Source organism: Tachysurus fulvidraco, chromosome 23 (assembly GCF_022655615.1).
Source record: "Tachysurus fulvidraco isolate hzauxx_2018 chromosome 23, HZAU_PFXX_2.0, whole genome shotgun sequence".
Classification (NCBI taxonomy): Eukaryota; Metazoa; Chordata; class Actinopteri; order Siluriformes; family Bagridae; genus Tachysurus; species Tachysurus fulvidraco.
Genome location: NC_062540.1, coordinates 11,176,799 through 11,188,478, shown reverse-complemented (window position 1 = coordinate 11,188,478; position 11,680 = coordinate 11,176,799). Strand labels below are relative to the sequence as shown.

General features: G+C 36.8%; 1 long non-coding RNA gene across 1 annotated transcript; it reads right to left on the bottom strand.

Annotated features, from left to right (window-relative positions):
- LOC113641781 lies at nucleotides 1-5,217 on the bottom strand. The gene is made up of 2 exons (XR_003440405.2): nucleotides 4,517-5,217; nucleotides 1-2,892 (listed from the first exon to the last, which is right to left on the bottom strand). It is a non-coding gene; the product is annotated as an uncharacterized LOC113641781 (long non-coding RNA).
- Nucleotides 5,218-11,680: the final 6,463 nt, after the last annotated feature.

Sequence of the window (11,680 nt, the reverse complement as noted above, 5' to 3'; positions counted from 1 at the left end):
AAAGATTAATACATTTATTTGCATTTGTTAGTCAATGACATAGGATCAAATCATAACACTTGTGTCGAAATATCGTTTTGCACGATACTTACCAGTTCCTTTTTTAATTAAATAACTTGGTCTAAAATAACAACGCACTATTCTGCAACTCTGAATCACAATAGAAATGTCACATTATTTACACACAGGCACAAGAGCAAAAAACGCAATGACAGACCTGTGTGGATAATAACTAATGTTTATCTTAAGAGTAACGAAATGACATTTTCTATTTTTAATGCATTCCCATAGGATTACCCGAACTTCTTTTTTTCAGCTGTAATGATTTGGTTATTGATACATTACCAGATCCTAACGACTTTTTCGTATATGTAGTCTGCATATGACATTTATCCATTTGGTGCGTTATAAAATACGCAACTACACAATATATCTGTATGAAGTAATATAAGTAACTTCTTCCACTGTATTTAGCCTATTGTTTGCCTCTAACATGTTTTGTCTTTGTCACTTCACCACCTGGAGCAGCATTTGGCTGGAACATGCTGTTCCTCAGCAAAGATGTTAGGAACAGACTGTGCCATGTAGGACAAGCAGAAGCCTTAAAGGAAGACAGGCATAAACAACAAATGCGGCAATTTATACTGAATGACCTGCTACTGCCTCATTAAAAGTATGAAACAACCAGCAGATCATTTTTCCTTTACACTAGTATCTCTTCTTAAGTAATGCCACTGCGCAACGTGATACTGTAATTACATTCCCATAGACATGGTCCGCTTTTACAGTTTACTCTTCGTTAATGCACAAAATTTTTTGAGCAAACATTTAGGCCTAGAAACCATTTTACGATAAGCTAAAACAAAAAGCCCACTAAAAAGCTGATCCTTGTATTGCTGTTTAGGAAGTTAGTAGATTTAGGCGTGTTTCTAAACAGGAGTTACTGATTAACTCTATAGGTGGCGCACTCACATAGAGAAAGCTTAAACTTGTCACATTGCAACATATGCTAATGTCGATTGATTGTCTCATGAGTAGCCTGTGATATTGACTACAGCACACATATTCATTCAATATAATCAGTGTGCATTCTTTTAAACGAAGACATGCCTGGATGTATTTACTAGTCCACAAAAAGCTAGGCCTGCTTACGCAAACACATCTGTCTGTTATGTGCGAAAGCTAGTTTAAAACTAAAGACTGATTCTTACGAGTAGGCAGCTTGCGTTTAAACCCCATGATTAATTGTCTTAAATTTACATTCTTAGTTTGTGATGTGGTTACATAAACTATATCACATTTAGTCACGCAGACTGGGGCCTGCATTTAAAGGTTGCGCCAAACAACCAAATGGCTCAAGGCCTGTAATTCTGTTCCTGTGAACGTGAAAGGAAAATAACCCCTTCTACATCCATCCTTTTGATATGTTACTAAACGCCTTGCACTAATGAAGCTGATAACCTGTTATCGTCCCGCAGTAGTGCTGAACATGAGTAGGCGCGCTTAAACGCTGATGACTGTCACAGCCGTCGTACACATTAAGCCTGTCAACTCGCGCTGAATATGATAGAATGGAGGAAACAAGATGCTCAGGAGATTCCTCTCTTGGCATTCACCGCGTGCCTTAATTGTTTGGACATTAAATCAAGGTCCGCTGTGAACACGCAGAGCAAGAACCCGTCCAAGCTTCCCGTTTATCGCCGACCACACAACATAATACAAGGTGCTCGAACTTCGCGCTCCGAGCACCGCCTCTAGCAGAGCGCTTTCCGTGGAATTGGATGGACATCAGAGTGCACTGTTTCGTCCCCTCCCCTAAAATCACCCCCTTCTCTCTCTCTCTCTCTCTCTCTCTCTCTCTCTCTCTCTCTCTCTCTCTCTCTCTCTCTCTAACTTTAGTATGAATGCATGCGCAGCAGTGACGCAAACCGACTAGTGCATCAATTGCCCGTTACAAACACACATCCTGCAACATTCAAAACAAAGAAGGAGTGAAATATCACGACACATTTTAGTCCAAGCAGGGGCATTTAAATGAAGCGTATAGTGTACAAGGTCATGGAAGAGAAGAGATTTTCTGTCGCGCTCAGCATCGCGATGCTCCGTGATATCAGAAGAGTTTGCTTTGATGGCGTCTCTGTGTCCAAGATTTTCTCAAAATACCGATGCTTTTCCTTTGTTCATAATGATAAAAAATGATGTAAAGAAGAAAAAGGACAGGGTGTCATTTCAAAATATTCTACGGTACCGGGAAAGAATACGACGTTTTGTCCGTGTCTCTCCGCTTGTCTATGCAAATGCACTCTCCTGGTCGGTCTACGCATAGCAGCGCTCCTCTTCAAATTAATCGCGCGTGCTCCTGTAAATAAAACGCGCCTCAAAACAAAAGGTAAAAAAAAAAGATATATGAGGATAATAACCTCACGCAGCGCGACGACGTTTATACTATGACTGCCATGTTCATTCTATGCCCTGTGTCTTCTCGACGATCATTTGCCTTTCCCTTCCATGAAGCTCGGCTCCCCTTTGCGGCATCCTCGGTTAAATTCATCCGTGCATTGTCGCGCTCCACCGACCCCCACCAGCACTGGGCCACGTCCTCTCCGATCCATCCTTTTTTAATCTCGCCCGTCCTCGGCAAACGTTTTTTTTTTTTGCTCCAGCCCTGGGTGGGTGTTTTTTTCTCTCTCAGCCGCTCTGATCCAGTCTCGCGGATTAGAGGTTCTCTCTTCCCGGCCCAGACACGCGCAGCCTTCTGCTGATTGGGCTCAACGCAAAAGGATTACATGGGGACGTGATGACGTCATTGGCCGGGCCGCGTTCTCCCCAGTTAGCCAAAGCCTCATCACCGAAGTGTCCTTGAGAAAGACGCTCTGCAGATAGGAGCTAGACCTATATGAAGTGTACGAGATTACTGCATATTCCAATGTATGTTATATACATATATTTAAAGCATGTTTCTTTATATGTATTTTATTTTACAAAAGAAAGCAAAATACACACAACATATTATTATATGCATTTATATTCATATTATTATGATATATTAATTTGGGATGATTTGAAATGTGTCATTTGAACACGTAGACTATGGTCTGTGTATACCTTTAGAAGTGAGATATTGCATGCACTCGGATACACTGAGAATAAATACAGCAGGAAGTAGCAGCTTCTGCGTTTTCGCACCATTCATTTAAGAGATACATGCTTTAAAAAAAATAAACTCCAGCAAACAAACACAATGTTGTCCCAAATACTGGAAGAAAAAAAATCTGTTTTGTTTGTTTCTTTTTAAAACATATAATCAAATCTTGGTAGATGTAATCTGCTTCCCTGTGAAATTTGGGATGACTTTTGGGGTTTTAACCCTCTGCTTAAATCCTGACTGGAAATCCAGCTGTGCTTGCCTTCCTCTATTGTCAGATCATGAGAAACTGATGCACATCTGTGGTCTTTGCATTTTTGTATTTATTGCTTTAATGTAGTTGGATTTACGTTTTTTTTTTTTTTTTTAGTTCATTTGCAATTTATGAACCATATCCGTGGTTCGACTGGTAGAGTCTGTTTTGGAGTGTCTTAGAGAGTTAATTTTTTTTTTTGTCAGTAAATAGTTCAAATAGAGAGGAAACAATAGAATTATCACATTACCGTTCAGTTACAACAATAAATTTGCAATTAGAAACATTTATTTAAGCTATTTATTTGATACATTAATTGGCTTAACTTATGTTTCCAATATTTATACATGCAGCCCTTATAGTGGCAATATTTTCTTTTCTTTTATATATATATGATGACGTCTGATGAAATATATATATATATATATATATATATATATATATATATATATATATATATATATATATATATATAATGTTTTAATAGAAACCGTCTGCTGAAACATGTGTTGTTTTTGTTCTCCTTTTCCTTTCATATGTAGCTCCTGTTTAATGTGTTAATGTAACAAGTGTAATTTTCTCACCCGCCAATTTGTTCTCTAATTTGATTACAATCTATAATCTCAAATTTTATTACAAGCAACTTCATGCACAGTATGGCTATAATTAAAATAACCTATTTTTTTTTATTCAAAAACTATACTGAGTTATCCTTTCCAGAAAGCACCAATATGCCACAATGATTTCGAATCCATGTATCATCACGTCCATCACTGGCCCGGAAGTGAATGACGATTTTCAAACGTTATTTTACCCCCAAAATTGCCACCAACAATTAAAGAAACAAACGGCTCTAATAAAAACCACCCATAATATTTATCATGTACCCGAATGAACAGATATCCGCATTAGTAAATATAATGCTGTTTGGATTGATTTTTTATGAATATATAGCCTACAGGCCTACACGAACGGTCTAGATTATATATTTGTAAGACATAACTAAATTAAAATCAATACTGACATTATTATAGTAACTATCATATTTAGTTAATAAGCTAGTTATTATTCTGTTTGAGTTAACGCATATTCTAACATGAATGCGCTGGTTTTCTTACTCAGTGGTTCTTGTAAAATATCTTCACACATTGAATCCTGTATGTCGGAAGATGATCCTCTGGGAAAACCTCCTTCAGTGCTGGTCCCAAAAGTAGCTAACAGCCATCATTTGTCCGGAAACACATAGGAAATATGACGGAGACAAGGGGAAAGAGAAAAAGTAGCGAAATCGAAGGCAGTGTTTTTCTCCTAGCTCGGTTTCTGGACAGTGCGGCCTCTCGGTCTTAACCAGCGCGAAGGAGGAGCTGTCCCGCTGCATAACAATGACATTCACTCCCCCATTCATTCTGGCGCTGTCTAACGGTCTTTGGACAGCAAATCCACCCCATCGGGGGGTCGCAGCCCTCTCATTACGCCCCCGATCCCAACACACACTCATTACAATAGGGCCAACAAAAGGAGTGGAGAGTGGGGCCCCAGCGCTGCGTGGCCCGATCAACTCGGGTGGGGAAAAAACGCTTCTCGGTGTTGGGAGTTTGGAGCAGCAGGCTCTCAGGCAGTATTGCTACCTGACACATGTATTTACGTATGTCTAAAATTTCCTTAAATCATCGGAACCATGTGTTGCTTCGGGTGAATTGCTGTTCCTGGTGGACCCAACTCGTGGTCTGTGTGCGCAGTGTTGCTTCCCGAGGTAAAGGAGCGTGGCGCACAATTGAACATGGCGATTTGTCTTATTTAAATGAATCCAAGAACTTAAAAAACGTTGTAGAACCTTTGTCGATAAATTATTTGAAAATCATCATTGCACCCCCACCGCCCACCCCCCATTTAAGGACTGCTTGGTACACAAACACGTAACTGCGACACGAAAAGAAGTAGGCTAATTAACAGCGAGATTAATTGGGGATATACGTTCCCTGAGCTCAGAGATTTGAAATCATATACACACTTATGGTTATAGCATGTACTTTGAGGCCGAATTCAATCATTCCTCAAACTAAACATGTCGCTATCAGACTTTATCCCATAAAGGAAAAAACATACAAATAACAAACAAAACTTTTAAACAACAAAAAGTCTTAATTAAATACAGTAATTAAAATAATTTCCTTAATGTTCCATGAATTCAATATAATGATATTTTCCCTATGCATGATTTCAAATCCTGCTCATGCTCTGTAACTTGCATTAAGTAAAAGGGTTTACAATGTTATGTAGGTATAAACGGCAATTGTTCCGTATACGCGCGCGCGCGGGCATGTGTGTGTGTGTTTATGTTACTGTGCGTGCGCGCCCAAACAGCTTGTGTAGGCCTAGAGATAAGCAGATACGACGAATAGTTTACAGTACTCTTCATTACTTTTGTAATAAAAAAAAAAAAATAAAAAAAAAAAATATATATATATATATATATATATATATATATATATATAACCCATTATAAAGGTTCTGTATTTCTACAATATATTTATGCAGCTATTATATATATATATATATATATATATATATATATATATATATATATATATATATATATATATATATATATATATATATATATATATATATATATATATATATATATATATATACGTGTGGGGGGGGGTATAAAGGTATAAAGGTATAACTTTACAAACATTTCCTAAGAGTAGAAGCAGAGGGACCCTCGAGTATTGTTTGAGAAAATAAAGAGGGACACTTGCACAAAAGAATCCATTGTTAAGAGCGTACAATTTGAGAGGCCTCGTAAGCTGTCCGCTACAATCAACATGGTGGGCGATGATGTGAACGCGAGAAAAGCCTGAGAAACGGGAATCAGCCGAAAAGAGAAACACCCAGAACAGCAACGCACACACACACACACACACACACACACACACACACACACACACACACACACACACACACACACACACACACACACACACTTTTCACACAATGTTAAATTCAGTGTTAGGTTTAAAATACAAGATCACGGACAGAACATGTCGCATATATGGTAAGGTGTATAAGACCATATTAAGGAAGAATTGTGAATATTTTGTGCACTAGGGTAAAGGAAGACGCCATCTCAAGTAGCACTAGACTGTCTATCTGCAGAAACGATTTTGATTCAAAATACAAATCACATGAAAACGATACATTTGTGGGGATCATTTAAGGGAATTTGTTGGATATTGTATTGTTAACATGTTACACCGCACTTTATGGCAAGTATACATTTCTGTTTGTATACATTTCTGTTTATTTTTTTAATGACCACCAAGAATATGAATTAGATCAAATACCACATAATATGTATAATCATTAAAACACTTATCAATTAAATGTCATATTTAGCGTATAAATATAATTTGTTTATTATTCTAATAAATAGAATAGAATTTTGTTGCAATACTGCAATACTAAGCCTTTGATTATATATATATATATATATATATATATATATATATATATATATATATATATAAAATGTTTTAGTTAATACTATTAAACATTTCATCAAGCATCAGTTCATGGTTTTCACACACTGTAACTTGAGACACACACACACACACACACACACACACACACACACACACACACACACACACACACACACACACACACACACACACACACACACACACTTTATTTTGTCAGCTTGTATAGTTTAATAATATTTTTTTATCTGCTGGTATTTAGATTGTTAAGAAACTGGAAAAATTCAGAAGATGACTGCATTGTCTCATCATTATTGCTTTGTCATCATCTCTACTTGTGTATGAGTTTAAGTTTGCTCTCTCTCTCTGTCCCTCTCGCTCTTTCGTCATGACATGCTTTTAACTGTGCATTTTGGAAAAAAATAAAATAAAGCAAAATGTATAGAATGACAGCAAGGCCATGCATATACCCAACTTTTCAACAGATTAAAGATTCTAACTTGTCACTTTGCACTTAATCAAAAATGAGGACAGTGTGTTTTGAATTCTCTACACAACTCTGCATGTATTGCACATAGTACACTGCAGTAATGTGCTAGAGTCTACAGTCCTGGAAGCCAATCACATTATTCTCTACATTTATTGACACTTTGCCTCTTGAGATATGTGGCTGATGCATCCATGTGTCAATATCAATGCAGAGGCTTTGACACAGTCTAATAAATGTCAGCATCAGCAGCCATTGATCTGTTTGCACCATGCATGACGAAATGCCAGTCAGGTGTTCAGGAGTTATATGTGGATTCTGCATGATGCTTGTGTAGGTTCATATTAACCCTAGACTTGCCAATGTTTACAAGTAAACATTGCCAAGATGGGGTAAAACAATCACAAACATTATAATTTAACATGTGTTGGAACATATTTCCTAGTCTTTCCTGTTACCTGTCTGTGCTATTACCTATTGTCATTTAAACTACAATGAACTATATTCATCAGCAAATTTTAATTGCTTCTTTGCCCTGCCATGGCAGGAATTCAAAGGAGCAATGTTGATTAATAGAGTGTGTGACAAAAAAAAGGAGGCTCAAACCTGAATTACAAATCAAATTACTACTATACAACTAGAAGTCAGTGCAAACTCTCACTAACCAGTGCCACCACCATCTGCATTTAACCAAAACAAGATGGAACATTAACCTCTCCCTCCGAGTGTGACTCCCTGCTGTCTCATGATCCATAAGGGCTATACCCAGTCAGCACCATGCACCATGATATTCACAGAACTTTAGTGAATAATTCACCAGCACTTTTGCCTTGCTTTTTAAAATCAAATTCTATCCTACTCCTTTTTGAATGTGTTCTACACAAAGGCATGGATGAAGGGGTGATGAGACAAGCACAGTGGAGGTAGAGCTTTTTCAGGTTCCTGCTGTGAACCTGGTGTGGAGGATAAAATTTGTCCTGACCCTTTTGGGCACGTCTGCATAAAATGTGTATTGGTCTGTTCGATACATAAACAAAGTTATGGGTTCTTCTACAGGAGCTAAGATTTCGAATCAATATTTAATGCTATAACTGGAATAAATAATATATATAGAACAATCATGCATTGATTAATTTTGATTAGATCCATGTTAATGCTTAGTGATTGAAATCTTTAGCTTCAGTTTAAAAAAAGGCCTGTAGTTTTTGACAGAATTCATGACCATGCAAAATTTCTGTTGTTTCATCAGAGAAACCTTTTCACGTAAGATATAAACTCAGAATGCATGGACCAGCAGACAATGACAAAACATTTTTTTTTCATCCCCTCCCCCTTTACCCTGCTCTTTGCATGAAGCTGTTTGAGGGTTTAGCATACAGCTGTTGGAGCCTCTCCTCTTCTCCTGTGCTTTCTTCTTCTGTGCTTTCCTTTCCCTTTCTTTCTCCTTTCCCCAACCTGCATATAACGTCTGGTTGTCAAGGGTTAGACATGGATACATTATCTGCTGACTGATCCTTTACAGCGCTCGCAAGCTTCACATGTACAGTGCTGAATGTGGCACATGCTGATGGGTCTCGTACCTGGAATTGGCGAAAGAAAGGTCACCTTTCTGTTTGAGCAGCAATGAATTATGAATAAGATGAACTGAGAGAGTGAAACAGACAGACGAATATACACTGTGAATTTATGGAACAAGCTTCCAAGGGATTACAACAATCAATATTTTTGATTGATTTATTTTTAAATTAAAAGAAATAAATGTTAAAATAATGGCCACATTATATATAATTATATATATATATGGCCACGTTGATATATATATATATATATATATATATATATATATATATATATATATATATATATATATATATATATATATATATAGTGTATTCAAGGTTACTGATGAGAAAATACCCATGTTACAAATATTGTGCACATTAGTCTCTATAAAATGAGGTCTATTCACTTTGAAATGTAAAAGTGAAATCAGAAAACTATATTTGTTCTTAGAAGGTCAGATTTTGGCACATTGCCTCTTTCCAGGTTGGTTCACTTGCTGCTTCATGCAACATCTATATGACAAACATTTGCAAAATAAATTTAATCAAAAGAGTGCTTGACACATATAAGCAGAAAAATGTAGTGCACTTACTTTATGCTTCAAATGACAATAAAGAATCGAAACTAATCAAATCGAATCAAATCTAATCTTTATGAATATTAAAGCACATTTTAATACTGTGCATTCAAGTGAAAACAATGAAATTTTTCTACTGATTTCTTTAAAACTAAATATAAACCAGAATAAGTTTCTTTTTAAAATGAAATATTTCTTCTAAACGTAATTTTTTACTAAACAGTTAGACATTTTGCAAATTATTTTCATCATTTGATGTGCAATGATCTAGGACTGTGACTAATATTTTCCTAATTCAAATGTATTATCAATTCTAAAATAACAAAGTCTTCGCAGTTTTTATGATCTCAGTTACTATGATAATCTAATGTGCTTTCTTGTTTGCTTAGTCTGGGGTTGTGTCTTGTGTGATTCAGCTGTAAACGCCTGCTGTTTGCCCAGGCAGAGCAGGTTTAGGTCAGACTGCAAGTGATTGGCTTTATTAGAAGTGATTGGTCTTAGGGCTCTTATTGGGTTTATTGACTGCCTCTTCAGTATTTATCAGTCCTTTTTTCAACCGTGGCAATAGAGCTCAAGTCAACTGAGGGATGCAGAGATCTGAATGTAACATAACAATAAAATGGCAAGGATTTACTTAAAAATAAATAAATAAATAAATAAATAAATAAATAAATAACACAAACACTTGCCCTTTATGATTTGTGAAAAGAATAAAAATTAATCTTCATTTTATGTTTTTTTCTCTTTTTCTGGCTAATCATTCTGGATAATGTGTGAACACAGATTTATATATTGCCGCTCTTCAGAGGGACCTCATTTATGTGTTCTGTTTCTTGTTCATACTGATGGGAAACCACTGGCGCTAGATGATTTAATCTTTGTTAACTGTAAATTTGTATACAGTAAGAAGTGCAAACAAGCTCATATACCACAAATAACATAAGAAGCCATTGCCTAATTAAATTTACTGAGCCAGTGTGTGAGGGGGAAAAAATGCCATGCTTGTTGTTTGAATATTACAAGCAATATATTGCATAATAAAATAAAGGATTTGTTAGGTCTTATTTTCTACTATTTTTTCTTCCTCACTAGTAATCCCTGTTGCAGTAATAATGCTTCTATGAATTAATAACACTGTAGTGTTAATACATTTGTCAGGACATGGAGTTTTCCAGTGAATAAAACTGTACAGAAATCAGGAATGTCATTTAAGTACCTTCCTTGTACTTGTATTTGGAACTAATAAATATTGATTTGTCTTGACCAATCGCAATGCTTCAGTAAGCTAGTTAGATTAGAGGTGAAAAAGGATCTAAGAAGGATTAAGGTATGGAAATAAAGGTTATGCTGTCACTAATAGCTTCAATAGTGTTAAAGTCTTTAGAAATCTTCCAAGTCGGGTTGGTCATGATTCGACTATGGCTTTTGGCTGGGCACGCTGAATGTCATGGTGGCCATGTTCTCAGTTAATGAAATGTTGTAATAGTGACACCGGGCCATGCAAGGGTCTGTAAAACGCTGTCACCATTGTAACACACATTTGCCATGAAGGGCTCCTCCATTCTCTATCTCTCTTTCCCCCACCCTCGCTCTCGTCCTCTCATTGTCCACTCAGAGAATAAAAACGCCCAAATTCATTGCCAATAGAAGCTGTTTGTGTGTGTTTGGTCTGCGTGCAATCTAGGAAGCAGAGAACATTTGAAAGTCATATGATAGTTGTGATAGAATCAAATTATTATAATAATAATAATAAGGAATAAACAGTTTCCCGCTCCTCTGTGTCTGCAAGAAGGTGTGAAGCGGTCAGTATTATTTCCAGCCATTATATTCAATGAAAGTGTCCGTATGTTGTTTTATTGTGCTATAAACTGCCATTCCATGTGCTTCAGTAGCCAAACACAAAGAACACCAGTACAGACCATCTCACTGCCTGGCACTCCATCAGAGGAGGGGGGGTGGGGGTGTGGTAAAGAGAGAGGGAGGAGATGTAAGGGAGGTTTTTGGCCAAGGCCCCACTACCACTAAGGTCTGTTAGCTTTGTTAGTTTTGGAGTGAATCCTAGTTGGGTGTTTAAAGGGCCCATAAAGTGTCCATTATTCTATTGCAGGCCTATTAAAGTGCTGGCTAGGGAGCAATGGTTAGCAAAGTCTGATTTCGATAGCCTCTCATT